Source organism: Chaetodon auriga, chromosome 24, assembly GCF_051107435.1.
Source record: "Chaetodon auriga isolate fChaAug3 chromosome 24, fChaAug3.hap1, whole genome shotgun sequence".
Taxonomy (NCBI): Eukaryota; Metazoa; Chordata; class Actinopteri; order Chaetodontiformes; family Chaetodontidae; genus Chaetodon; species Chaetodon auriga.
In genome coordinates this window covers 9863543-9889523 of record NC_135097.1, presented here as the reverse complement: position 1 = coordinate 9889523, position 25981 = coordinate 9863543, and the positions used below count along the sequence as shown (strand labels likewise).

Below are 25981 nucleotides of genomic sequence, written 5' to 3'. Positions count from 1 at the left end.
AGGGAATGTAAGAAGACCAAAGCTGTGTCTGTAACTCAGAAAGCTCACTCACTTCAGCCTTGCTCCATTTTCATATTACTGCCATTTGGCACATTTGACTGTAGTTTCTAAAGATCTGTGTCAGTGCGTGCCAGAGTACACCTGCTTTTGCCATAATATGAGTTCAGCGCATGTCTGAACATGGAAATGAACTACTTTGGCTTGTGCAGGCTCCTGCTTGCAATAAAAAAAAACAAAAAAAACCTGAAAATCCTCGCTCAAAACAATCATCCAAGGTCAATCTAAAAGACTCCACTTTGCATCTGGGTGGCAGCCCCCTTAGTGCTATTAGAAAAATATCCTCAACTCAACTCACAAGGCTGTATTTGCATAGAATTAACCTCTCAAAAGACATATTAAAGACAGGGCCTAAGTCTGACATGCCTTTGGAATAGCTTATGTGCATTTGCATAACGTCTGCCTCCTGTGCAGGTGATAAAGCAGTATTAAGCTTGGATTACAGTATTTGATTTTGTTTGTGTGTGTGCGCGCGCGTCCGTCCGTCCGTGTGTGAGTAGGTGTGTGTGTTTGCACAATGACTATATACTTAGCTTTGTACCTGAATATGTGCAAACTGGAATCTGCTTTCGCTGTTTTGGCATGCCTCCCTGTCGCCAGCAGGGCCAGAGAGAACAGTGCGCTTTGCCTGACTGCCATGTTACTCGTGTGACCTCATGAAAGTACAAGTCCCTTCAAGCGGTATAATAAATCATCGCATCCGGGGCTGGCCCACAACACATGCTCGGATGTACGCACATACGCACACACACACTTTTTGCTCGCCATAACACAATTTATCAAATTTAAGAAGTATGGAGGCAAAATTATATGGGGTGCACTGACCCTTTGAGATAGAAGGACCAGTAGTCAGTTAGGTCGTACCACACATACCACTGGAAGAACTCCAAAATATACTTTCCCCAGGATATAAAGCTTTCTTAACATTAAGAGGCATCGTTCAGCCCAGCAGCAGTGCTTTATGGCTCGGTCACGTCACTTTTTTTTCCCCCCAATTATAAACAGTCTTTGCTGTAAAAAGACAACATTTTTCACTGTTAAACAGGTCACATCTCATTTGCCGTTATCAGTTTCAGGAAGTTGTCTTTGGAAAGTTTTCTGGCTGCTGCTATCCTAAACCAGGTCACCTGCCTACTGCTGCAAATTCTGCTTTATATAACACAACTCCATGTGACAGGTGTAGGGCACCTACGTACCCACCGTTCTCAGTAAATAGCACTACGGCATGATTTAACAAGGGTTTTAAAGACTCTCTCTCTGAGAAGAAACAGCAGATTCAATTTAAATTTAATGCCTTAATGGTTCTTGAACAGGACATTCAAATGGCCTCCAACAGACTGCCAGAGTGACAATTTTGCCGCTGTCATTTACAATACTTCAGGCCCAAACTTAGTCTAACTCACTTGTCTGTACTTAACTGTTTTTGTCTTGCCTTTCCACTGAAGCTACATTTGTCGCTGTCATCTTTAATTTGAATCACTTTGCCACCTGAGCCTCCCAACAAATTTTCACAAATTTTCACAGTCACCACCACAAGGGACAGGGGGCATCATATGTGTGAAATGCTCTGAGTGAAAAGCATCATTGCCTCGTGGTGTTTACACACACCCATTTAACACGCTTGGGAATATATTTGAGGCTGCCGGCCATAATAAGAAATACAAGCCAGGGCCGGGTCCCAATGAGGAGACAGTGGGTTAGAACAGCAGTGCCATAAATTGAGCTCAGAGTAGCACAAGGCGAAGCTTCCCTTGCAGGTACATTTGATAAGTTCATTGGAAATCCCGTGGACGCGCAGAGGAATGTTCTGGTGTACGCTGGCCTCTGCCCAGGGAACAGTAACTCGCAGTAACACAAACGCTCCAATTACAGCTGCACCCACAAGTCCTCTGGGGGAAACCACAGCACTCCTCATTGATCTGAAAAACAGCACTGTGATAGAGGATAACTCCACGCCGCCTCCAAAGGACGTGAACTGCACTTTTAATTACCGTAACATTATTATGATGACGGCAACGATGAGTTATTCCTCGGGGTATTTCACCGGAGACGTGCTAATTTATTGCAGTATAGTCGAGCATTTGTAGTGTTGTGTAAAGTGTTACTTTTACATGCGATGATGCAGAAGAAGGCAATTACGTTCGAGTGAAAATATTATTCACTGTGTTTTTATTTGGGTCACCTACTGTAATTATTGCTGGCTTTTCCCAGGAAGCCTCTTGTTGTAGGGTGTTTGCATGTGTACTTGGGCCTAAAACAATGTGCTAAAAGCACCTGTCAGTCCTCTATCAAAACGCTGTGAGACGTGCGAATGGATGCGTCATCTCCACCGTCTTAAAGTGAAAACATCCGCTGTGCAAACAGCAGAGCAGCAGCAGCAGCAGCAGCAGTGGAGATCGTTGTACTCCAGAGGGCACCATTAGCATGCTTTATATGTGTCATTATGCCATCCTGAGCAATACCAGATATATCTGAAGCAGTTAAGGCCAGACACTAGAGGCCAAAACATTGTTTTTTCATGCAATGGTCAATTTTAAGATTTTTGGGCTATTTTGCCCCTATAACATTTCATATTTCAGACTAGTGTAAAGAAAACATCCAAAATACAGATTTAGGTGTTTATTTAAGCTCAGATTTCTCCTCTGAAATTCATGCAAATTAGAAGGTTTAATTAGATAATGCCTCCTTTGTACGTTTAAACATTAAATCATATTACAAAGAAAAGATAACTGTTTGAGTAATCAGCTGGGGATGGTTGTAATTTTGCTATATTCACCTGTAGCCTTACTATTGGACTAAAATTGGATGGACTTTTACAATACATATCTCAAGTTTTTCCTCATCCCCTGAGTTAGAAATCTCCACATCGTTAGCACTTACACACATCAAACTTTGCAGTTTTATTCTGATCTCTCTTCTGAAGGTTCTTCCAGAAGGCTTTGTTCATCTAGCTTTCATAGCATGATTTATATTACATTTTATTCCTAAAAATGCGGTGAAAATGGATTTTTTTCATGGTTTTTGACATTATTCCCTGATTTATGGAGTGATAAAAAGAGGTATCCAAAATTCCCTCTGGAAAAAAAAACCCTGTGAGTCTAATATCTAAACAAAATGAAACAAGTTTTGAACTAAGCTTCATCCAGTTTTCAGTTTTGTCATCTGGAAATCTATGCTAATTAGCACATATTTGAGTGAATAATGCTTCATTTGCACATTTAAGCATACGTTTTTGGAAAACCTCTAATACAAAAAATAGTAAGTCATCAACTGGTGCAGTTTCATGGTGAAATCTATGTTAGTGTCGTGTCCACAATTAAGCATCAGTCCAGAACAGAAGCACAACAACAGCAGCACTGGTAGTGATCTGTACACGTCCAGGAGGAAAACGCTGTTCAAATGTTTGAAATGTGATTATAGCAGGACAGTCGACTGTATTAATACTGTAAACACAGCCAGTGAAAAGGGCATTTACTGTTCAACCTTCTGCCTGGCTCCAAAAAAAAAAGGGAAATCAAACTTAACTTGTTTGTCAAGCTTGAGTATTATTTCACATGAGATGATAAAAGTCAGTAAAATCAGTTTACTGTGACTGAACAATAGATCATGTGCAGACATGTATTCTGTCCTTACATGCATCTATACTAATGACATTTAACTGTTTGACCCTTGATTTGATTTCTATGGGTTGACGTTATCAAATTGTTGACATTCGAACATCGAAAACCGGATTTTGGTCACCAGTGATTGTCACAGATGGAGCGTTTCATTAAATAACACAATTTCAAGGAAGGTGGATCTTACCCGTTTGGAATAATCTATTGCGATTGCTGCCTCGGACCAGAGTGATGAAAGAAGAAAACTCCTCAGAATCTCCCTAGAGAGAAAGAGATAGATCAGGAAACGTCATGCTTTAGTGTATAGTGCCGTTGTCCATTCACAGCTGAACACTTAGATCACTGCACAATCAATCAATGCTGAGTTAGCGGACATAATCACATATTGAGATGCATGGGGATGAGCATCAACCAACACACACTGTAGCCACTACGGGTTGCTGCGTTATCAGCATAGAGTCCCATTAGGTTTTGTAAACATGCTTCATGTACTTTGAGGAGGTGATTTTCCGTTGTGCATAATGAGAGCTGCTAAAAATAGACTCCTGCCTGAACGCTGACAGTGTCTCCACCACGTACTGAAGACAGGATAGCAGGATGTTTGGTTATGTCTGCTTGTAAGTAATAATTTCTGACAGTGACTCACTCTCATACGCCCTTAGTTGTGTGCAAGAAAGCATGAATATGTACCTGATGTACACGCACGCACACAAATACACGCCCAGTGATAACCATACACTGCACATACGTGGAGGCTTAATTGATTTTGCCATCGACTGGTTTCAGATTGACGACTGGAAAATAATAGGGTCACAGGGGACCTTAAATAATGTCCGAGGAGCGCAGAGGTCTTCCTCATCCTTGGAAACACACAGATGGGCTTTGACAAACACACACACATCAATATTAACCGCCTCCCATGTTTACCTTATCAATTTCTAAGACCGAGCTCGTGTCAGGAACAGAATGAGAGCACATGATTGAAATTGCTTGACTGTCCTCAAACGTCACAGTGGCACAAATGACTGACAGCCTGGATTTGTCTTGCATGACAATGACGGTGATAATTGGACGTTGGGCACCGTGGCACACACTACCTCTCCTATCTGCTGTGCCCGTGCAATATTCCACATCTTCAAAGCACTGCTAAATGTGAATCTAGCTTGACTTTTGCATCTGTAATCCTACTTCAAGTTTTTTTTTTCTTCTTCCCACTTTGCCGAAGCACTTGATATGCAAAAATCATATGTTTACTTTGGAGATCAAAGTTTCTTTCTCCCTCCCCCTCTTCATTTTCCTCATCTAAAAATGGACTCCTTTCATTATGCAAGCCAACAAAGAGCAGTGCCTGCTCACGCAGCCCATTCCAAGCATACTGATTAATTAGCTTGTATAATTAGCCTAATGATTTAGAGAAACATGGCCATGGCCACCCAAGAAGCTATGCTAATGGACCCTGTCTATCGCAATTAAAATGCCCATAATTTAACAATGGTGGATTAAAAGTCCAGATAACTGCTGTGGAAAAAGCAGGTGGTGCAGTAGCGTCACATTAGCTGGTGTTGTGTTCAAGATCACTGTTGTGAGGTTGTGTTCAAATCATGTGTTTGTGCTGAATAATATTTTGCACAAGTGCAGACACCACTGGAAGACTGAGAGCTAATGAAGTGTTCTGGTTTCTTTTTCATGTGACGATTAACTTGATCGCTGGCAGCGCACTTGGTGCACTTAGACGTCAAATTAGCCTGGAAATGTGATGTAAGTTGCTGAAAGTGTGACGCCTGCTTTTAGTGTCACAAGGTGCAAAGTTATCATCCGTCTGTCTCCTTATGCCACCGTATATATCTTCTCGTCTGCTATGTTAGCTCCTTCTCTGTGTGAGCACATACTGTTAAAAGGGTGAGTTAGGACATGCAGTTGTGGACTTTACAGTTTCCATTAAATGTGAGTCGAACCAGTCAGTATCTCTGCTCTCTGACAATAGCATCAGCATTCCTGGCCGCACTTCAGGCATAAATCGCCTGTTTATGACCTTCCCCTGAACAGTAACCAACAGAGGCACCAGCTCGACTCATAAAACCACCAGAATGTTGAGGTGGAGGTGAAGATATTACTTATCCATACACGACTTCTAAAACGGCGGTCAAGTGGGAGCAGTTAGAAAAAAAAAAATCTCATCCTTATTTGTTTATTTTTTTTAGTGCTCTGATTGAATGCTGGGAAGATCACACCCAGTCATAAATGACTGTAATTTACAACACACTTTGCTGCTGACAAAGCATAGGAATTACAGCGCCATCAGGCTTGTATAAGCAGCACAGGAAATGGACTGTGGCATGGAGTCAGTGTTTATTGCAATACCAAAGTAAAACCAGCTCCAAGCCAAAAGTGACAATTTCACACTTTTGAAATGTCAACTAATATACTGTCCAGTTACAAATAGAGCCCAATACTGAACACTAAATACTAAGTACTAGTTGGTGTAGCACTTCATTGCAGGTACTGTGCAGGTACTCTTTATGTACTTACGTGAGTGACTTGAATGTCACTCACGTAATTGCCACCCAATTACACACTTCATACTGAATCCAATATTCTTTATGACAAAACCATTAAAATCAATGAAATATTAAATTAACACTCAGTGCTGTGGCTGAAATTAATCCTGCTTTAGCTTATTTTTTCAATCACTTGAGAGCAGCAGGAAAAAAAGATGTAAATATGATCACTGTGTAGAGTTGATGTGGCGAACTGGTTCTTAAACAGCCAACTATCTACACACCAGGCAGAAACAGCACTGGTTCATTCATGTTTCTGACCAACCGGCAAATGCGAGTCCTCATATTCACAACCCCTTAGTTCTCTTTTGGTGTCCACCAGCTCTTCAGCTGCAAAATACTCCACTCTGTGCTCAGCAGCTAGTTGCTAACTGTTTCTGCCTGCAGTTTGGTGCTGGGCAGTGGGTTTAGCCAAGCTTTTTCACTGAAAACAGCTGCAAGTGGAAATAACATTAATGAGAGCGGTGACAGTGAACCAAAACAGTGAAGTTGTGGGCCATAAAACCGTAACAAAGAGAGAAAAACCGCTAAGTCAGGTACTAACTCACTGTGGCTTCATTACCACAGAGGACACCTTTCACAATGCACGTACGCTGTCGTCATTAGACTCATGGTTCACATAAAAAAAAATCGATTAGTGCAGCTGTAACGCCAGCTTTTACATCTTTACTTGATTAAAGTTTATATATTTGTTAGCTTTACTGTAGTCAAACTGTCAAACTGAAGGAAGACACTTCATTTCCGCTCTGACACAGCATGGCACAGAAAACAGAGAGGCTCCCATCTGTTAAATAATTTCTGAGAACAAGAACGAACGAAGAGGAGAAACAAAACTCTCAAGACAGCGACTCTTACATTACGTAGCAGCTAAGAACGGATCTGCTTCTCCACTCACTTCACTCTCCTGCGTGTTTCAAGCATTGTGGCATAGCTCTAGTTAAAAGTTACTGAAGTAATATGATTTATCAGAATTAAACAACACTACTATATTAGTTCCAAACTGCTGACTGAATAGCAGCACCATTACCACATTGTTTCAGCAGCTCCAATAGATTCCATATGCCATCTCCCTGAGAGCCTCTCAACTGAAACAATGTAAGGCAAATGTGTCATTAGGATTCGCAGCACTCCCAAACACACTAATTGCCACGCCGATTTGATAACAGTCTGTTTGTGTCTATGTCTGCATGTTGCCAGCAGGTGCGACGCTATTCACTTGTGTGAGCTGAACATCACAGTCTCGACTTTGACACCATTGTGTCAAAAACTCTGTGCTCAGCTCGTCAGCGCTGGTGCGCTGTGCCCAAACAAGCCGGCTAAAAATGAGCATTTGGGAAGTGATCTGCCTTTCGCTTCCCCCTCTCTCTCTCTCTCTGTACCAACAGCTGCCACAGTGGCACAGGGTAGCGTCACTGTCAGACGTAGATGGAATTAGTTATATAGTACATCATATGTCTATTCAGAATTGGCGTCATGCAACCCAAAAAAGATACGCTTTGGGTGGGAGGAGGTTTGATATTTTAGACACATTTGCATATGTTTGCGATAGTCGGGCTGATGTTGACGGGACATCACATTTGCCATGTGAGCTGTCTCGGTGAGAAATGTTGCCATGCAAACTCAAAGATCCGAATTCTAAAAAGCGCTCCATGAAGCTGCAACTTTTACTTATGAGTTATGTGCATAGTTGGTGTGAAAAATGGCCATGTGTTGCTGCTTTATTTATAAATCAGGCAGTTGGCGGCCCTCTTCCGCTTAATGTAATTGCTAATCCTTTTATAAATAGCCGCATTTCTTGTCCTCTGTCAAATTTTCTCCCCTGCACGTAAGCACTATAGACAGCTCTGAAGCAAACTGAATTCTCTTGTCCATCTTTCTTTTAGATTGAGGAATGTGGATGGCTGCTGCTGTGAAGAAAAGGTGAGTGCATCCTTGTATGACACCTTGTCTGCAGTCAAAACCCTCTTATCAGCAGACTTTCCTATCATGCTGAAAACTTTCCATCATGCTGAAACTGCTCCTCCCTAAAGGCTATCATAATCTGCTCAGCGTGCATAATGCTAATCGTTCAAATATCTCATCAACACAACAGGATAAGCATGCTGTCAGCGAGCGAGGGTGTGCGGTAGACAGAGAGCGAGAGCACGTACAGTTGAAAAGGAGAAAGGGGTTAGGCGGTGGAGGATGAAATGACAAAGAGGGTAAAGTGTGAGAGATCAGATGAGATGATGAAACAGAGTATGAAACAGGAAGAGGCAGCGAGGAAGGACAGGACGAGGGAAAACACATTAAGCCTAAAGTGGGAGAATTAGATGAAGAGAAAGGAAAGGAGGGTAGCTCCATCTGCCTTGGGCACTGTTAGGAAACTCTACGCCACTGCATTCTGTCCCTTTTTTCCAGTCAGCTTTGGAGAAGATGATAGCATTGATCATCTTCTTAAAAGACTGCTTTTCCTGTCGGCGTATCATCTCACGTCATTAAAATGACTGGTTGAGTTGCCTTAAAAGGTTTCTCTTATGCCTGGCAAAGGCTGCAAGCTGTTTGATTGCCTTCTACATCCATGCCTCCCTTCATTTGGTGAGACTGCTGACAAACCTGAGAATGCTTAAGTGTCCATTATTTTGATTTCCAGCAATCAGCTCTGTTATCAGATCAGATTTAATGAAAGGAGGGCAAAGTCGGGGAACAAAATCGACTCAGAGTTGTATTGAGTTGTGGCCCATCCAAAGTCATGGGCATATTCACATGGATTGAGATTCTTTGTAATTGGAAACACATGTTCATCAATCAAAACCAGGTAATTCCATCACATTCATCGCCTCCATGACAGATACTCTATTTCTATTGTCCTGATCCATTACCTCTTGGATGCTCATACCCCCTGGGTTTCCCTCAGGAGTTCCTATCTAAAATCTCATGAGTACTGAGAGAAGGAATGAAGTAAATAGATTTTGTTCTCCAGATTGCTCACATTTCCTCCTCTATAAATCCACTTGTCGCCGCATAAATCTTTGGGAAGTTTGGGCCTCCCTGCGCCTCTGCTTATTAGCCAACCAGGGATCAATTTATCACCTTTGAGGACAAAGAATGGAGGCGTCGGGGGATTCTCTCTCTCCCTTTGATTTATGGAGTCGGAGGAGAGGCAGGGCATTTTTGGGTCATGCAAATCCTTCCCGGCACGAGTGCCTGCCCCACCTACCTCCTCTTTGTGTTGAATTAATTTCTTTGGCAGTGGGAGGAAGAGTGGAGTCTGTAAGAAAACCATTTGGTCAGAGTATGAATGAGAAGGTTAGGCTTGTTCAAGGAGGCAGCGACCATGTATCAAAGGGAATTATCCACTTTCAGTGATAGCTGAAATTAGGGTGGTTAGATTTGACTGAATATTCCTCAAACAGACTCTCGAATCCACAGCACAGACATAAGACCACTGCTTTCACGCCATTCTGACCCTTCACCACTAGTCTGTGCTATTGCTCTGGCAAATTCTTCCTCCGCTCTTGTGACCCATTTTTTTTGCATGTAAGTAGCTGCAGGAATGTGGCTGCCCCACCTCACCTGCGCTAAGTGGCTACCTCGTCTTGGCAAATGAACTACAGTGCCAGGCTCCTGCTCGACAACTCCCTCATTTGTAATTGTCCTCATGTAAATGATGGGCTGGGGACGGGGGGCTTGTGGGAAATGTATTTCTTGTGAAGTCGAAGCGGCTCCAGTGAGGTTGATGGAGTGTTGCTGGTTTTGCATTGCAGTTACAAGGCAGGTTTGAAACATTGCATCACGTATTGTTTGTGTGAATCCAGCGTGATTCAACCTCTTATCATGGGACTCTATAAAAAGCAGGGAATGGGAAAAGGAGGCTCGATTTTGAAGTTACAAAAGGCACTTCTCTGTCAGAACAATCAGTCTTTTTGTGAGATGTGTGTGCGTGAGGCGTGAGTTTGGATTTTAATTCGGCTGTCCAAAGTATTGACACACACTCACATTTCACTGTTTGGCAGCTCTTTCAGATATCAAAATTCGAATTTTACAATGCCGTCTGATTCACATGCATTTCAAATCAACTCAAGCTCCATCCCGTTTCCTTTTAACTACAAGACGCGGTGCAGGCTCCACTTCACAACTCACTCGCCACTGTCTTGGCTCTCGTCCACACTCATCCCTCCTCATAAAAAATGAGCCTGCGCCGGCCAGCAGATTTCTCCAACGCCTACCAGTACCGCCACATCTTTGTCATCCTCCCTCTCCCGCGCTCCTCCTCTCCCTCATGCTCTCACTTCCTCTCCCTTTTCCTTTTTCTACCTTGTTTAGGCACACTCTAGCCTCTTTTGTGGCAGAGAGCATAAGACTCGCCGTTTGCTGAGTGGGCAGCGGGGAGCGGAGGAGGAAAGAAGAGAAACAGAAAGAAAGGCGCAGAAGGAGGAGGGAGGAAGAGAGTTATCTAACAGGATTAAAGGAGAACAACGGAATGGAGAGTACTTAAAATACTCATGACATGAGCCCTCTTGCAAAAAGGAGGGGATGAGTAACAATGGCTGAATCACTCTTGAGGCTCTCTGTCTCTACACAATATGCTCTCTTTCTTCTTCTTCCTGCCTCTCTTTTGCCACCTATGTCTCTCTTTCACTCTCCCTCCATCTTCCCCCTTCGGCCTCATTTTTACTTACTGGCCAGGGGATGTGATGGATCTCGGAGGAGTCATGTTAATAATGTGAGATAGAGTGGCTTTAATTAACCAATGGAAGAAAAGGTATTCAATTCAGATGGAATGACAAGGGCTACCAGCGGCATGAGCTCTAAGCCTTGGGTAGGTAATGTTAGATAGAAGGGGAGGAAATCAGGAGGGAGAATGGAGATGATCAGGAGGTGCAAAGAGAAATGGAAGGTTTCAGATGGAGGAGAATGGGGATCTGGTGAATTCTGAACACAGTAAGAATGAATGATTGGCAGAAAGAGAGCAAAAGAAATAAAATCAGAGGTTCAGCAAAAGGCAGAACAAACCGGGGTATAACCAAGGGAAGGGGTCGGAGGATAGATGATGCAGTAGGTCCTGTCAAGATGTAGGCTAGAACAACCGCCTGGCCCACTTCTGTCCCAGGCCAGGGAGAGAAATAGGAGAGGAAAGGATTTCACAGCAAGGCCAAACAAATTTCTTAGTTACCTTTACCGGTCTGCTACACACAAGTGTGTGTGTGTGTATTGAGATGTCGACAGCAAATAGGAACAAATACCCTTCCCCTCACTCCCACCATACGGGAATCAGAAAGGTGGAACAACATGACAAATTTCCTCGGGGCGGATCGAACTTTCGGGAGAGAATAGCACTTCAAACGACCGGCGTGCCTTGCCAGCCTCGCTGCCCGTCTGACTCACGAAGATAGCAGCCGTCTGGCACCTCGGCCGAAAACACACACACAAACACACAGACGCGCTCCTTTGCACACAGGTGTGGGAGCACACCGGATTTTGCTTGAGCACACACAAACCCTCTTTTACTGTACTCTCCGAGCATCCTACCCCAAAAACACAAACACCAGAAGCACCCTCCACCTTCTGTACATGAAGACATGGCAAATCCTTTGCGCAGAACTTGACAAGTGCCTAAATTTTGAGTGGATTTTAATGCAGTCAACTAATGTGTTTACAGTTTCTATAAAAAGATTCTGCTCGGCGCATAATATCTGTGGATGAGGTCTCTGGAGTTGCCGCTGCGTCTCTTTTTATATCACATAACAAACATGTGACGGCACTGGGAAAGAAACTCTCCAGCCTTTGTAAATAGGGCACCGTTTGAATATTTTACTCATGGCTTGTGCTTATTGAGCATTCATTCCTTTTGAATCATCGCTTTCCCCAAAATATAGAAAGGAAAGCAAATAAGTATATGAAAACATATAAATAAATACGACTGAGTGTGCGTGCCTGCATATGCACACACACGGTGTATTCTGTCCTTTTTCTCTGCAAGAGATCTTGTGTCCTTGATGGTTATGTAAGGAACGAATTTTAATGATAGTGAGATCATGGCAGTATGCACAAAATAATGACGACTTGGCCGTCTGGTAAATTGACTGAGAGATTTGGCCTTTGGTGCCGACTCTCCAAAGAGAGGACTTAAGGAGCTTCTGGGATTTGAAAGTTGAAAGATAAAGGCTCTGTTACACTGGGGATCTGTGAGTTCTTCAATTTTCAGCTCTGCGCCATGACAAGAATCATTAGGCTCGGGAAAAAAAAAAAAAAAAAACCTGATGGAATAACTCAAAGGCGTAATCTGTTGTTTGCGATGGCAGTGGAGGGTGCAAGAGGAGGAAGGAGACAGAAAGGAAGCCTTCACAGATGCCGGAGGGTTAGAAAAAAAACCCCTCAGAGTGGCCAGACGGCACTCTGACATATTCTGAATCCTCGCTGACACACTCCTGATGTGTGACGGCGAAGGACAGATGGGAAAAGCGCAGGGAGAAGCGAATGTAAATGTGACGGAGAGGATGGATAGAGCAATCAGCTGAGGGAAGGACTGAAGAAAAGGTGGGTGAGTGAAGTAGAACGAGAAGCATAAAACGGACAGAATCTGCAGATGTCCCGAGAACTCTTTCAAGTTTACTCAAGTGCCTGTTAGCAAGGCACTCTGACTGCTCCAGCGATGCTGCCCGGCGGCAAACAGCACGGCGCTCCCAGGTGTGAAGGCGTGAATGAGCACGACCCTTTCGCTCTCTGCAGCTACTCCCCAAGGCTGTTCCTGTAAATACGAATGTGTTCTTAGTCAACATGCCTCGTCCGATAAAGGATTACGCTTTAAAGAGGGCGACCCCGAGTGGGAAAGAAGGAAGGAGAGCAAAGGAGTGAAAAAGATGACTCAAAGGATGAGGAAACAGAAGGAGTGACAAATTACAAGACATCGTTTAAGCTTCAGACTCAGTGAGCAATGTGCATTTACATGAGAGAAGACGGTAAGGTCAAAGACATCATGCCATCCATGATTGCAGCTACTTTGAGACCTGTGACGGAGTGAGGCGCATCAACAAACGCCTGGCAATGTCTTCGAGAATACTAAAGAGAAAGTCACATCACTGGAAGGAGGGAGGAAGGTGGGGAGGGAGAGACAAAGCGTTGAGAGGCAGCGCGAGGATGGATGACGGAATATTAAAGCGTGGAGTGTAAACTGAAAGTGGTACAGCCAGAGAAGGAGAGGCAGTCTGGAAGAAGAAGGGAAACAGTGTGAATGGATATTAGGGAGAGGGCTATTCACCTGGTGGTGATATGGATGAAGGCGGGCAAGAGGGAGGCAGGGGAGTTTGGGGGGTGGGGGGGGGACGGTCTAAAAGTGAGGAGAGTGTGCAAAAGAGAGATAGGGCTTCTTTCTCTCCTCTGGGAGGCTCTGGGGGGAAAAAAATGAGAAAGACAGGTGAGATAGAGAAAGAGTGAATGGGAGCGAATGGCGAGGGGAGTGAGGAGAAATGTGGGCTAAAAGAAACGGGAGAGAGCGGGAGAAAAATTTTGGAAGGAGAGCAGAGATAAAAATAGAGAAGGAGACAGAAGGAGAGACATTCCGAACAAGTCCAAACTATCGCGCCAGAACACACTTATCTCCCAAAGTGCAGACAGTACATTATCGCCACTGGCACTAAAAACAGCCTGAATCATCAATAAATGAAATCCGGCGCAGGTAAACACGACGCAGTGTTTCGAGCACAGAGGTATCGGTGCTGACAAAGGGAGTGCGACGACAAGAGGATACGGCCGTGCAGGCGATTTCTCATTATCTGCCTTGTGTCAGTTATTAACGCCGTGTCCATTCGAACATCTAATTAATGCAGATAGCCAAATGCCAAACCTGATGAAATACCGTGATGAGGGATTAGCAGGAATAACAAACGCTCTGACCGGCATAACTTTGTCTGCCTGATTAGGTGGCACAGAGAGGAGGGGAGAAGCATTCCTGGATCACTTAAGTCTCTCTTCCTCTTTTTTTTCCCTCCCTCTCTTCCTCCTCCTACCTCCACTTCACTGTCCTTAATGAAGACTTTTTCTTTCTGCCACATGCCCCCATTCTCCCAGCTTCACTCCCTTCAGTCGCTGAGTGCTGTCCTGATTCCTTTCTGATAGATGGAGGGGGAAAGAGGCTCATTAAAAATGGCTTTGCTGATTGTGCTGCTGCTGTGTGCGTGTGTGTGTGTGTGTGTGTGTGTGCGTGTGTCTGGTCAAGTTTTTTCCAGGTGCTTTTAAGGGGAGTGGTGGGGTGACTCAGCATGTGGTATAAGGGGAATTGTTATGTAGAACGTTTCACTGCGATGTTTTGGATCAGAGCTTTGCACCCACATCAATTTTACATTAATGAAAAGGAAAGATGCCTGAAAACAAGGATGTGGCTTCTCAGGCAGGGGATATTTGTAGACCTCACTTCACATCTCAACAATAGGAGGGAGACAAACCCCAACAGACGGCTCTATAATACATGGCTAAACATTTCTTTCCTGAAGGCTAGTGTCCTCTAACAAACCAAACACAGCCAAACGAAGTGCCCTTTTCATGGTGGAGAACATGCTTTTCCCACATGGTCGGGGAAAAGAAGCGTTTGCTGGTGAAAAAAAGAGCAGCGTGCTTGGAGATAGCTTGAAGTGTTAACACAAGAGCCATCAGGGACTTTAAGTCAAGTCTGTAGATGAATCAGTGTCTTAAAGGAATAGATCGACATTTTGGGAAATAGGGTTGGGTCCAAGAGCTGGATGAGAGGATCTGTACCTTCCTCAGGCCAGTGCGTTAAATATGGAGCCAGAGCTTGCCTAGTTTAGCATGGAAGCTAGCCCTCTTCTGTCCGAAGTTTAAAAATCTGTATGAAAGCCACAACTATTTGGTTTTACACTTTAAAAAAACTGAATCTGGGGAGGCTGTGGCTACTCCATCTCCACATTTTGCAGTGTCCTTTGTCAAGACACTGACGTTCAGGCCATGCAACACTCTGCATGCGAGCTCACTGCCTTAGGTGAGTGAGAGTGTGCATGAATGGGTGAAGGGTGAATGAGCCGCAAAAGCCAAGTAAAGCACTGCAGCCATTTACCTTAACAAGCGTCGGAGGGAGCCAGGCTGTTTCCCCAAGCTTCCAGCCTTTGTTCTGAGCTTAACTAAATGACGGCAGTTAATGCACAGGCATATTTCTCAAAATGTCAAACTATTCCTTTATAATATAAAGCTGTGGTGTTCCGCATGGTGGTGTTTTATTCACTTAAATTTCTCTCGGATAATTTGAGTGCTGTAGTGTTGAGCAAATACGGGCTAGCTGGAACAGCTGGGAAGCATGAATATGCAAAAGGCCCACACGGTCATCCTGGATGAACCACAACCTCCTGAGGTTGTGAATCCATTCATTTGTGATTTGATGATGCAGAAGTCACTGAGAAGGTCCTACTTCCTCAAGTAGGCATGTCTGCAAAGTGTTGTAGTGCTCATGTAGAGCAATGGGAAAGGATATAGCCCTGCAGGGAAAAAGGAAAACAATGTTCTGTTTAAGCTCTGTCCAGTGGAAGCTTAAATGTGTTTTAAAAGGCCACTCTTGAACTAAGGGAGCCTTATGTTTCTCTAAACCTGTCTGTACTTTGCAAGCCTGCGACAGACATAACTTCTGCTCTGATTACTGGCATTTTGTAATTGCCTATTTACAGTGTCGCTGTCTATGAGCGAAATGACAGGTAGAGCTGTAACCAATGCTGGCACAGTGACCGCTTTTGAGAAAACGTGAAAAGGAGTAGCCTGATTGTCTCTATCAGCCGTAAAACACTGGGGTTTAGGTAAATTCGTCTGGCGTTTGTAATCGGAATCACTTAGTCCATACCATTGTTGACAAGTAACAATAGCTTCTCATTCAGCTATGTAAGGCCTCTAGCTGAGTGCTGAAGACCCCACATAGTGTGCACACATGTTGAAAGTACTATTGTGAAAGAAAAACAGTGTCCAGAGCTGAACAAACATCTGAAATGTAAACATCTCAGCCTCTCAAATGCTATCATACAAAGAGCACAGGCCACCATTCAGAAACTGTCTCCAAGGCCAGTGCAGCATATTTAACCCCATACAAGACACACAAGTATCTCCCTGAAGAATCCAAACAAGACTCTTGAGAAACACCAGTTTTCTTTGATTACATGCAGAGACCCTTATCAAAGGATTCCTTCATCACCAATGTTTATTTCTGGTTCCTGCACATGACGGTAGATCGGTGATGATATTGGCAGACATTTAGGAGGGGGAGTTATAAAACCCAGTCATTTCTCTGCATGGTTATAGAGTGACCAGCCTCAGATACCCATTGGCTATGGTCTGATGATGATGATGAGCCTCTGAGGGCAATGGCCAATGTTTCAGGGCTCTTCAGTGTGCAAAGACCAACTTTGGTCCAAAGCCTCAAATGCAATTATTCAATGCTCTTCGTCAATTCTATATACATTTCCAAAACCAAACTCTTGGCCCTTGTCTACAGATTCTGCATTCATATCCAGTTTATAAACATGATGGTAATATGATGTGATTCTGCAGCACCAGATTCCCCACAGAGGTAAAATCAGGATACATTTGAAAGATTGGCTCCACAATTTCTTGATTGAAAAATCAAACGTGCCGTTGTGAGACCTGCAGATTGTCCCATAAAACAATGACGGAAATCTTCAGCTATTTAATCACCAGAAAACTTGGATCAAATGATTATTTTCATGCCCATCACATTTCCCAAAGCCCGAGAAATTCATAGAGGATGAAGAAAAAATGGAAAATATTCACAATTTTTGCTTTAAAAAAAACATAAACAAAACATAAATAACATAAATTAGCCCTGGGTTTTTTCCAGACGTTGTCCTCGCACTCAGCCTTACATATAGCATATCCCCCTCTGCACCTTATTCACAGTTATAATCTGTATAAATAGCTTTCCTCCCACATGAGATCCAACACGCATTATACTCTTACACTTAAGGGCTCTGCAGCACAGACGTAATCTCACACATATCACTGCTGGGGACAAGCATCCCTTTATGCAATCAACAAGCCATGAGCTGCATGCATCTGTTTAAATATACAAAGGTTTCCAACCAACTCTGATGTATGTATTTTTGATGCATGAAGGCACAGACACAGATGTCTAACCGTATAACACAGTTATTATCTATGCATGCTACATTGGTTTGCAACCATGCTGTAGATGTGCCACCACACACAAGTGGTTAATTGAAAGGGCTATTTGAAATATTCATGTGCCAGTTTCAGATGCCTCCGTCATTCTGTTGCTAAAATTACCATGCTTTTGTTCATAAAAGTGATTCAGTTCACCATTTAAAGCTTCACTAAATTAAAGCGGAAATGTGAGAGGAGACACATGGGAATTGTCTCTTCATCGTTGGCTTCTCTTACTCAGAGTTTGGTTCACTCTCACGCTCTAAAGATGACTGTTCTCCTTTTCTTTTCATTTCTCTCCTGGTCCTCGCTGTGTGCACAATGCTGCCAATTAGTTCACGGCGGACAGTGAAGTGAGAATCCAACCTATTTGCTTCAAACTTAATTCCACACATTTGCAATTCAGGGCTGAAAAGAAAAGTGGGGAGGTACTAACAAGCCCAGGGCGTATGTATTATAGGCCAGCATGTGACAGTGACAGTGGCAAAGTGGGGAAGAGCGCTTGTGCATACCATAACACACACAGAAATGCATGTGTGCAAACACTTTGAAGCAAATATTGGAAAAGCCTGCACCTGACAGCTGAAGCCGCACAGTATCGCTGTGAATATGTGCACAGTAGCAAAAGGCAGCCTGTGGCACGATGCATTTAAATTGATGCCCGCTTTTGATGCTTTTGTGGAGGTCAGGGGGCCAAAAGCAAAGGCGAAAAATTTCTTCTTCTCGACCTTTTTTTAAGCACACTTTTCACGCATGTCGAGTATTTACGCGCTCACAATCACGCACACAAAAAAACGGATTTTCCAGCACAATCACCATTGTAATCATTGTAACGTCTTTGTGCGAAGCTGGTTTATGAAAATTGAAGGGTCCAGGAAGATTTTGTGTCGTATGCGTGCGCGGTATGGTTTGAAGGGGCTACAGGGTGAGTGGGTTTGTGCGGTGATGAAGTGCTTAGAATGCATAGAGCATTACACACACATCAAACCTTCCCCGGCAGCTTTTTACTTCATAGCTACTGTCATGCCCAGTCCACAGATTTATCGATGACCCTTAATAAAACTGTTACATTTGATTTGCTCAGTGGGATTGATCAGGGTGATAAATAAAGCAACTAGTAGACTACAGCTGAGGTGTACACTGTAATTGTAATAGTAATGGTGCACGTCTGTGTGGGGATGGGGCAAATGGAGCCTGCAGAGTGAGCTGCATGCTTATTGCCTGGACTGGAGCCCCAGTTAAAGGCGGTAATGTATTCTCGGGCATCAAAGGCTCAAAGTTTAGAGTTTTAAAGGAGCTCGTCACTATTGATTTTGCACGAAGAGTAGCTTCCCAGGTTCATTATATGGGAGCTCTCAGCCCTTACTTTATGCAGCGGGGCCATTGCACAAACAACAGAGAGCTCGGGGTGAGCATTTCTTTGTTGTTTAGAACAAAAATTTGTTTCAATCGTTTGCTGTTCTGCATTCAGTGGCGATAAAGTATGAGCCATGGCTAATGAATGCTATCCGAATGACTCTCGTCCCTGGGGCCTTTTCACAATTAATACACATTCTAATTGAGCACAGAAAAATGGGAGCATTTGGTGCTTAGGAGTAAGAAAGAAAAAGGAGGATGGGAGCTAAGATGTAATTGCTGAGGTTTTCTCAGTCTTTTCTCTCAAGGAGAAACTGTTTTCTGCTTGTAGCCTTTGAGTCTTCAAAATTGTCAAAACAGCTAAAAATCATGCATTTTCATGTGTTTTGTTTGGGTGCAGCTTGTGCTGTGTACGTGGAGCGTCAGATTCAGTTGTGTGAGTGTGCTGAGGTTGAGTCATTCAGTATGAAACTGCTTAAAAATGATGCATATTCATTTAGTTATTTTAGGTTGTTTTGGTCCACTTTGTGTAATGGGAGTATCTAAAAGTATGAAATATAAAAATGTATAAATTAGTATGTGTTTTAGTTATACCAGCTGCCTTGCGTATCAAAACTTGCAGTTAATTCATCCAAACATCAGACGTATCTAAATTTCACAGCGGAGCTCAGAATGTGCTTGAACAGATGGCTGATTGTTTATGGTGGACTTGGAGGGTATTAGACAGGCAAAAGTGTAAACATCAATGTGGCCAATCAATATCTCATTAGGGTGTCTGCTTTAGTTCATGTTTTGTCGCTTTGCATTCTTCGCACACTCTTTATCGGATCGGTAACTACAGCCATTTGGTGAGAAGGGCAATGCAGTACATGGCATGAGATATAGGAAAATGGACCTGCACTGATCCCAGCATGCTCCCTGCACACTTGCTCCGAGTCCATCATCCTGTGATATGATCTGCGGTTTGAAAAACATCCGAGCAGCACAACTGGTTCACACTCCTGAATTTCTAGCAATGCCATCATCCTTTTTAGCATATTTTTAGATGGAGGAAATCAGGGACACAAGATAGCTGGTGGTGCTGGTACACTAGGAGATAATGCAGGATGAGCCTCGGGCATAGGAGGGCTGGAAAACTCCTCTTGTCGCTTTAGATAAGGGGAAGGAAATGGGCCTGGTTGCTGAGGGACCAGCTAAGTGCTTGTCACTGTCCCTTTAGCTTTCCAACAACAGCCGGCTATAGTGCATCTGGACAGGCAGATGCCCATCTTGCCACAATCAGCTGTGTATGGGATTCATTCCCAAATGTGTAGCTGGACGGCGAGGTTGATGAAAGTGGGTCTAAAGTTTGCAATTGAATTGTGCTTCTGCTGTCACACTTTGGAAATTTTGTTTAATGGAAGTGGCAGGGCGGAATAGTGGTTCGAGGGACTGTCCGTCAGCCCGAATAGCCACATTCAAGGCCATATGTCATCAGGCCTCTGCCCTGCTGAAGGGTCCTTGAGCAATGAAGTCAGCACTTGTAAACTCCCGGGATGATGTTCAGTCAAAACAGCCTACATAAGTTTACAAAACTGACTCGTGAAGTATGATGTTACATTATTTTAAAAGGGCACTCCGTTAAAGCGCACACAAAGCCCAGTTTATCATGATGAGCACTCTCCAGCCTGTGAAAACAGTTGTATATTGTCTGTTGCGGCTCTGTCAAGAGCTTTCCAAAGTTTGACAAAATGTTGTTTTTATTATCTCAGCTTGAGCTTGAATCTTTTTTTTTTTTTTTGGAGAGAAATCTGTCTTAGAAACTGGAGGTTTGGGAAAGAAAGTTCACGTCCACATTTAGGATGCAAGCAGAGTCTAATTAAAGATGCTACCCAGTTGCATTATGGGACATGTAAGACTGATCTGTACTGGTGACAAAAAGTAAGGACATGTCTGCCTCTACGGCTCTGATTTCGACCTTTCCGTCTCTTCTGAGTCCCCCAACTCTATTTCGAGTCACTGATGCTAAATTGCTGGAGTATCCACTTAATGACTTAAACAAGCATTTCTCAAGGACACCTTTGTATTGACACCTCTTATAATAACTGACAAATTGTCCAAAAAACATCTGCTTTACTTTTTGGCCCTCTGGTACTTTTGAGCGCACGCTAAAAACGCATTTCTATTCCCTTATTGTTGATTATTGATTTTACTTGCTGCTGTCTGGTGTGCTGTTGTTTTCGGGGATGTGTATAAGAAAGTAGCTCAGAGGGATGCCTTTGTAGGAAATCTGTTGTGGAATACTTTAAAGCGCAGCGAAGCTCGTGTCTGGCCATGCTCGATCGGTCCTGTCTTCAAAGACAGCATTGAAAGGCTAGTCTTCTTTGCCCTATGGCAAAGACGTGGCCTAGGTCGAGCTGTTATAACTGTTCGTATGTAGGTAAAGAATCCTATCTGCTCGAATTACTGCTGCTTTAATCCAGAGTGATTACAGCACATTTCATTATTCAATTTAGCACGTGTGATCTCATCACATCCCATTCGTTTTAATCGTTGTAATAATCTTCCCAGAGGTGATTTTGTATCATGATGTAAATGCTTCATGTTATTGTGAAACGGACTAAAGGGGTTTTACCCAGAGTCAGATATAAAATTCATTAGGAAATAAGTAGTGAAATGGCGGCAGGTGAAATTGCACCGCGTGCGTTTAACCTTGTGGGACATTAAAGGTTTAAGAGGAAGAGGAGCTTCAGTACTAACAGACCCAATTCTTCTGTGATGCCATGCTCAGGATATGTTTTGTTTGTGATGTCAGCTTGACTGATAAATAACTGCAGCCACACAGGCATGTACAAGTGCACCATCAGCCCGCCCAGCCACCCTCTTTCATCGGAAGGTCAGCTGCTATCCAAAATGTGTTTATTTTGAGGGTAATTGCATCAGATTGAACAGTGAAATACCGTCACCTCCTGTCGGTCCCTTGGAAGATTAGCACCAAGGCCATCAGTGGGATCGATCAACGCGCAGGCCGCTGCCTGCTTGAGGGATGGGAAGGTCAATGGCTGTGATATTACTCACGCTGGGAGAGATCTGGTGTCAGGGGCTTTAATTTTGAAGAGGCTAAATAATAGGGATAGTTTATGGACAAGGATGGGGTAGATTGACATCAGCGATAAGAGGACACAAGCACAAGAGATTAAGAGCTGGGAGAGCATCTGCCAACCTAAAAAACATTTTGATCTCCACTTCAAGACAGTGACTAAATTCTCTGGGATTCCTCAATATCCACTGTCCATTATGCACTGATATGTTCATAAGCACGTGTTCATGATCCTCAGCTACCAGCTCACACAGAACGGGCCCTCCATCCTCAGCCTCTTCAATGGAAGCAGCACACATTTTTGTTTCCATCGCTGCAGTTTTTTTAATGCTGAGCACATCCTCTGGCAGACTCAGATCATCAGAGAGAAGGAGCTGACTAATCTCAATCCTTAAATTTATTCATGTTCAATAAAAGCTATTCATCAGCTTAAACCCGCCTGTAGTTCAAACTAAATTTGAACCACCTGGGAGAAATCTAAATGACTCCAAGGCAGCGTGGTTAAGCAGCCGAGGTGGAAGGAGTGCGAGAGGAGGAGGAGGAGGAGACGGGTTGATGGCAGGAGAGAGGAAAGTGTCCCCCCTGAGTGTGAAAGCTCTGCAAAGCCAGCAGGTGAGAGGCTGCATCTGTGAGTGCTTCTGTGTGTGTTGATCAAGGCTTGGCTATTGTCCAGTCACTATAAACAGGACCACAGGTGAGTTGTCTTTGGCAGGCCATGCACATTGATTATTGAATGGTTAGAGTGGTGTGAGCAGGGATGTGAGAGGCAACAGAAAGAGGAGGGGGGGGGGGCATGAAAGAGTAAGTGAAATGGTACATTTATGTACATGGACAGCTTGGTAGACAGTTAACTATTCTGATTTTAAAAGAGGGCAATTTTCTAATGGTAAGAGCACCAATTTTAACTGTAACTTACTTATTTAACAGTGTCTCAAAAAGCCAAGTGAGTTTAAACTGGAAACTATGACAGCTGCTAATTAACATTAATTCTGTGAGCTGGCAATAAATAAATAATAATAATAATGATGATGAAAACCTTGACTGCTGCCTAGTTAATGGTGCCCAGTCAAGTTTCCCTGTAAACAAAGACAAAGTGTATTTTTCGGAGCAATGCACGTTTGTTTGGCTGTCAGACAAACGAGCTTTTGGTTCAGTTCGAAATGGTGGTTTATAATGGTCATAGGACACCCACTTCCTGTCAATCTGTGATGCTAACATTAACGTTAGCTTAAGCAGCTACAGTGCAAAGCTGTTAACGGTAGTGTTCAGTGTTGTCAGTCTGATCTCAGTTGACTGACCAGCAGTTTGTTATCATTAGCTGGCCAACTATGCAGCCATTAGCAATAAATATTCCAGTTTTAAATGTCATGATTATATCTGAATATGACTGATTATTGAATAGCATACCACTTAGTATATGTATCTGTAGCAGATTTGGTCAGTTTTTGTACAGAAAATAAGAAAGTTTACTTGGACGGTCATATCTTGTTTGACACTATATTGGCCACAAAGACAGGCATGCAGTTCAATTAATTAGAAATAATCACAATTTAAATCAAATATTGGTCAGAATAATGACAATTACATATTTCCCTTGTATTGTTCAACCATGCGGAGAGGAAGCTAGAAAGAAAGACAGAAAGATTGAATGCACGAAGGCTCACTCTGGAGACAGTGCTATGTCTCATGTGCAGTGGACCATGAGACTGCACTCTCCACCTCAGTCACACCCCACTGTTCCTCTCAGGTAAACACGCAAACCAAAACCAACAGATGAAATGAAAGAAACGCACACACACACACACACACACACACACACACTCTCACACAGGCAAAAATATATATACCTAGCACCTTCCAGGCTGTCGTTCAAAGCCTGCACTGGGGCCTTTTGCAGCTACAGGGAAGGAAACATGTCAAGAAAAGTTCATTTGCTTTGCTTTATTTTCTGGTTGAGGAGTTTATTAGTTGGTGAGCGCACATTTGTCCAAAAATTCTCTGGAAAGCAGCTTGCAGTTGAAATATAAGGTCTGTCGCGAGCTTTTAAGAGCTCATCAAATAAGCCTGGTTTCAAGTGAGGTAATTACTTCCAACATCTGTGGCTTGACCTCACCACTGCCAGCTGCAGAGGGTGAGCCTCTGTCCCGCTTCGTCTCTGTCTCGTCCCCCGATTGTCTGCATCTGTCTTGCATTGCAGGCAAATGGGAAATCAGAAACATCAATTATTCTAGTAAACAAGTTTGGCCATGTAGAACATTCAATTATACATTAAACATTAATAGCTGGGGCTTATTTCACACATCCATTAGATTGTGTTAAACATGGATACTCAATCTTATTAATAGAGCTTGAGTGACTTGAGTGTTTGGGTCGTTTTTTTTTTTTTTTTTTTTTTTTCCATACACGATTTTAATCAAGGAATAATAATGATGTGATTGGGTGGCATTTTGTCAGAGAAGCCTCGTCTGAGAATTAGTCCGAAGAGCTGAAGTAATGGACAAAAGAAAGACAGACTGAGAGAAGAAGGAGAAAGAGCGTGAGGGGAAGCAACAGCAACAGGAGAGAACGCTACACCGTGAGCACACACCTTTCAAAGTGAGTGTTGAATGAGGGCTATGCGAGTAAGCCCCATTTTCTCTGTGAATAATACACCTCTGAGACTCTACAGTTAGATCTTCACAGGCCTCAGAAATAAAGCGCAGGGACTCAACACCCAGCGGTGGTTCGGCAGAAACGCAATATTAATGCTCAGAAGTCTACTAGTTGTTTGTTTTAGCCCTCTGTGTTAACACAGTAAATAAGGGGATAATGTCTTTGATTAAAATTCCTTGGTATAATTCATTTAGCAATAACCATGACACAGATTCTGTCACTAAGTATCATACTTGTAGCTGAAGAGGGCTATTGAGTTGAGAGGCCTTCATAAAGTCATGCACATATAACACAGTGTGTTCTAATTTCACATTGGAGAGCGTTTGTCTTGAAAGTTACACAAGGCCCGATTAGACAGATAAGAACAATTTGCAGAGATTGTTTGTTGTCATCAAATAAACAGTAACTGTGGATTTTGCACATTAAAAAGAAGTTGTGATTTAAATAAATAACTGCCAACTCATTTATATGCAGATAAAACTGGATCGGATAATATTCCATTGAAAAACTCAGCCGAGATGCAGTCAAAATAATCGTTTCTAGTGCACAAATACACTGAATGTAAAGCTTCCGAGTAGCAATACATCTTACCTGAACAAGTGGAGAATACAGTGGATAAAATAGCATGTGGAGTGCTATCAATAACGAGACTACAGTCAGAGGCTACAGCCATGTTAGCAGCTCTGTGAAGCTGTACCTTGGCAGATAAATTAGCTGAATGACAGTGTCATAAAAAGCTTTAAAATTAGGTAGTAAGTTAACATACAGAAACTGTAACTTCTACGGTTAAGAATGTATTGATCAGCCCTTCAAGCATCAGTTTTATCTCAAGATGACACAGTCAGTTGATCGTCACGGACAAGCTGTCCAGTCCAACACTCCTCCTGTCTTCATATGTCCCTATGGCACTTTATTTGCTTGAAAAGCCAAAAGGAGCGTGGTGTGAAATACAACAGAAAATGGTATTGAGTGAGTTCAAGGCCTTGCTTTGAGATAGCCGATGTGGATCTATCACATAGATCAGGCAGGTCTGGGCATGATGCCCAGCACTTGGAGAATAGAGAGTGTTTCACTTCCCTCTCTTCTGACCCAGCTGCTGCTGACTGCAAATGGTCAGGTAGAGATAAATGTAGAGCTAAGTGCATATCACAAAATCAAGTATCTTTTCATTTATTCAAAACACCTCTTGTTTCTAAGTCATTTGCTGCTGAATTACACAAAAGCTTTGATTGAATATTTTGTTTTCCTAGTGGGGGAGAGACATTTTCTGCTATTAAACATCAACATGGGATTATTATTGTTATGTCTTTGTTGCTTAAACACCCAAATGGATATTATAAAACTTTCCCTCTGGGCAAAAAGGCAATTTATTTTTTCTTTTGTTATTTAAATTTTGAAGAAACACAAAACAAGAGTGTTCCATACGTTTCCCCTCAATTCCTCCGCCACCCTTAATCTATTAAACACGAACACGAGCAAACGACCAGTGAACCAGTCTTAAAGTTATCCAC

General features: G+C 43.0%; 1 protein-coding gene across 24 annotated transcripts in view; it reads right to left on the bottom strand.

Annotated features, from left to right (window-relative positions):
- ptprda (protein tyrosine phosphatase receptor type Da) overlaps nt 1–25981 on the bottom strand; it is a 348556-nt gene that overhangs the window by 210203 nt on the left and 112372 nt on the right. For all 24 annotated transcript variants that reach the window (XM_076724731.1, XM_076724735.1, XM_076724734.1 and 21 more), the window contains exon 5: nt 3862–3934. The gene's annotated coding sequence lies outside the window, so the exon portion shown is untranslated. The remainder of the gene's footprint in view (nt 1–3861; nt 3935–25981) is intronic.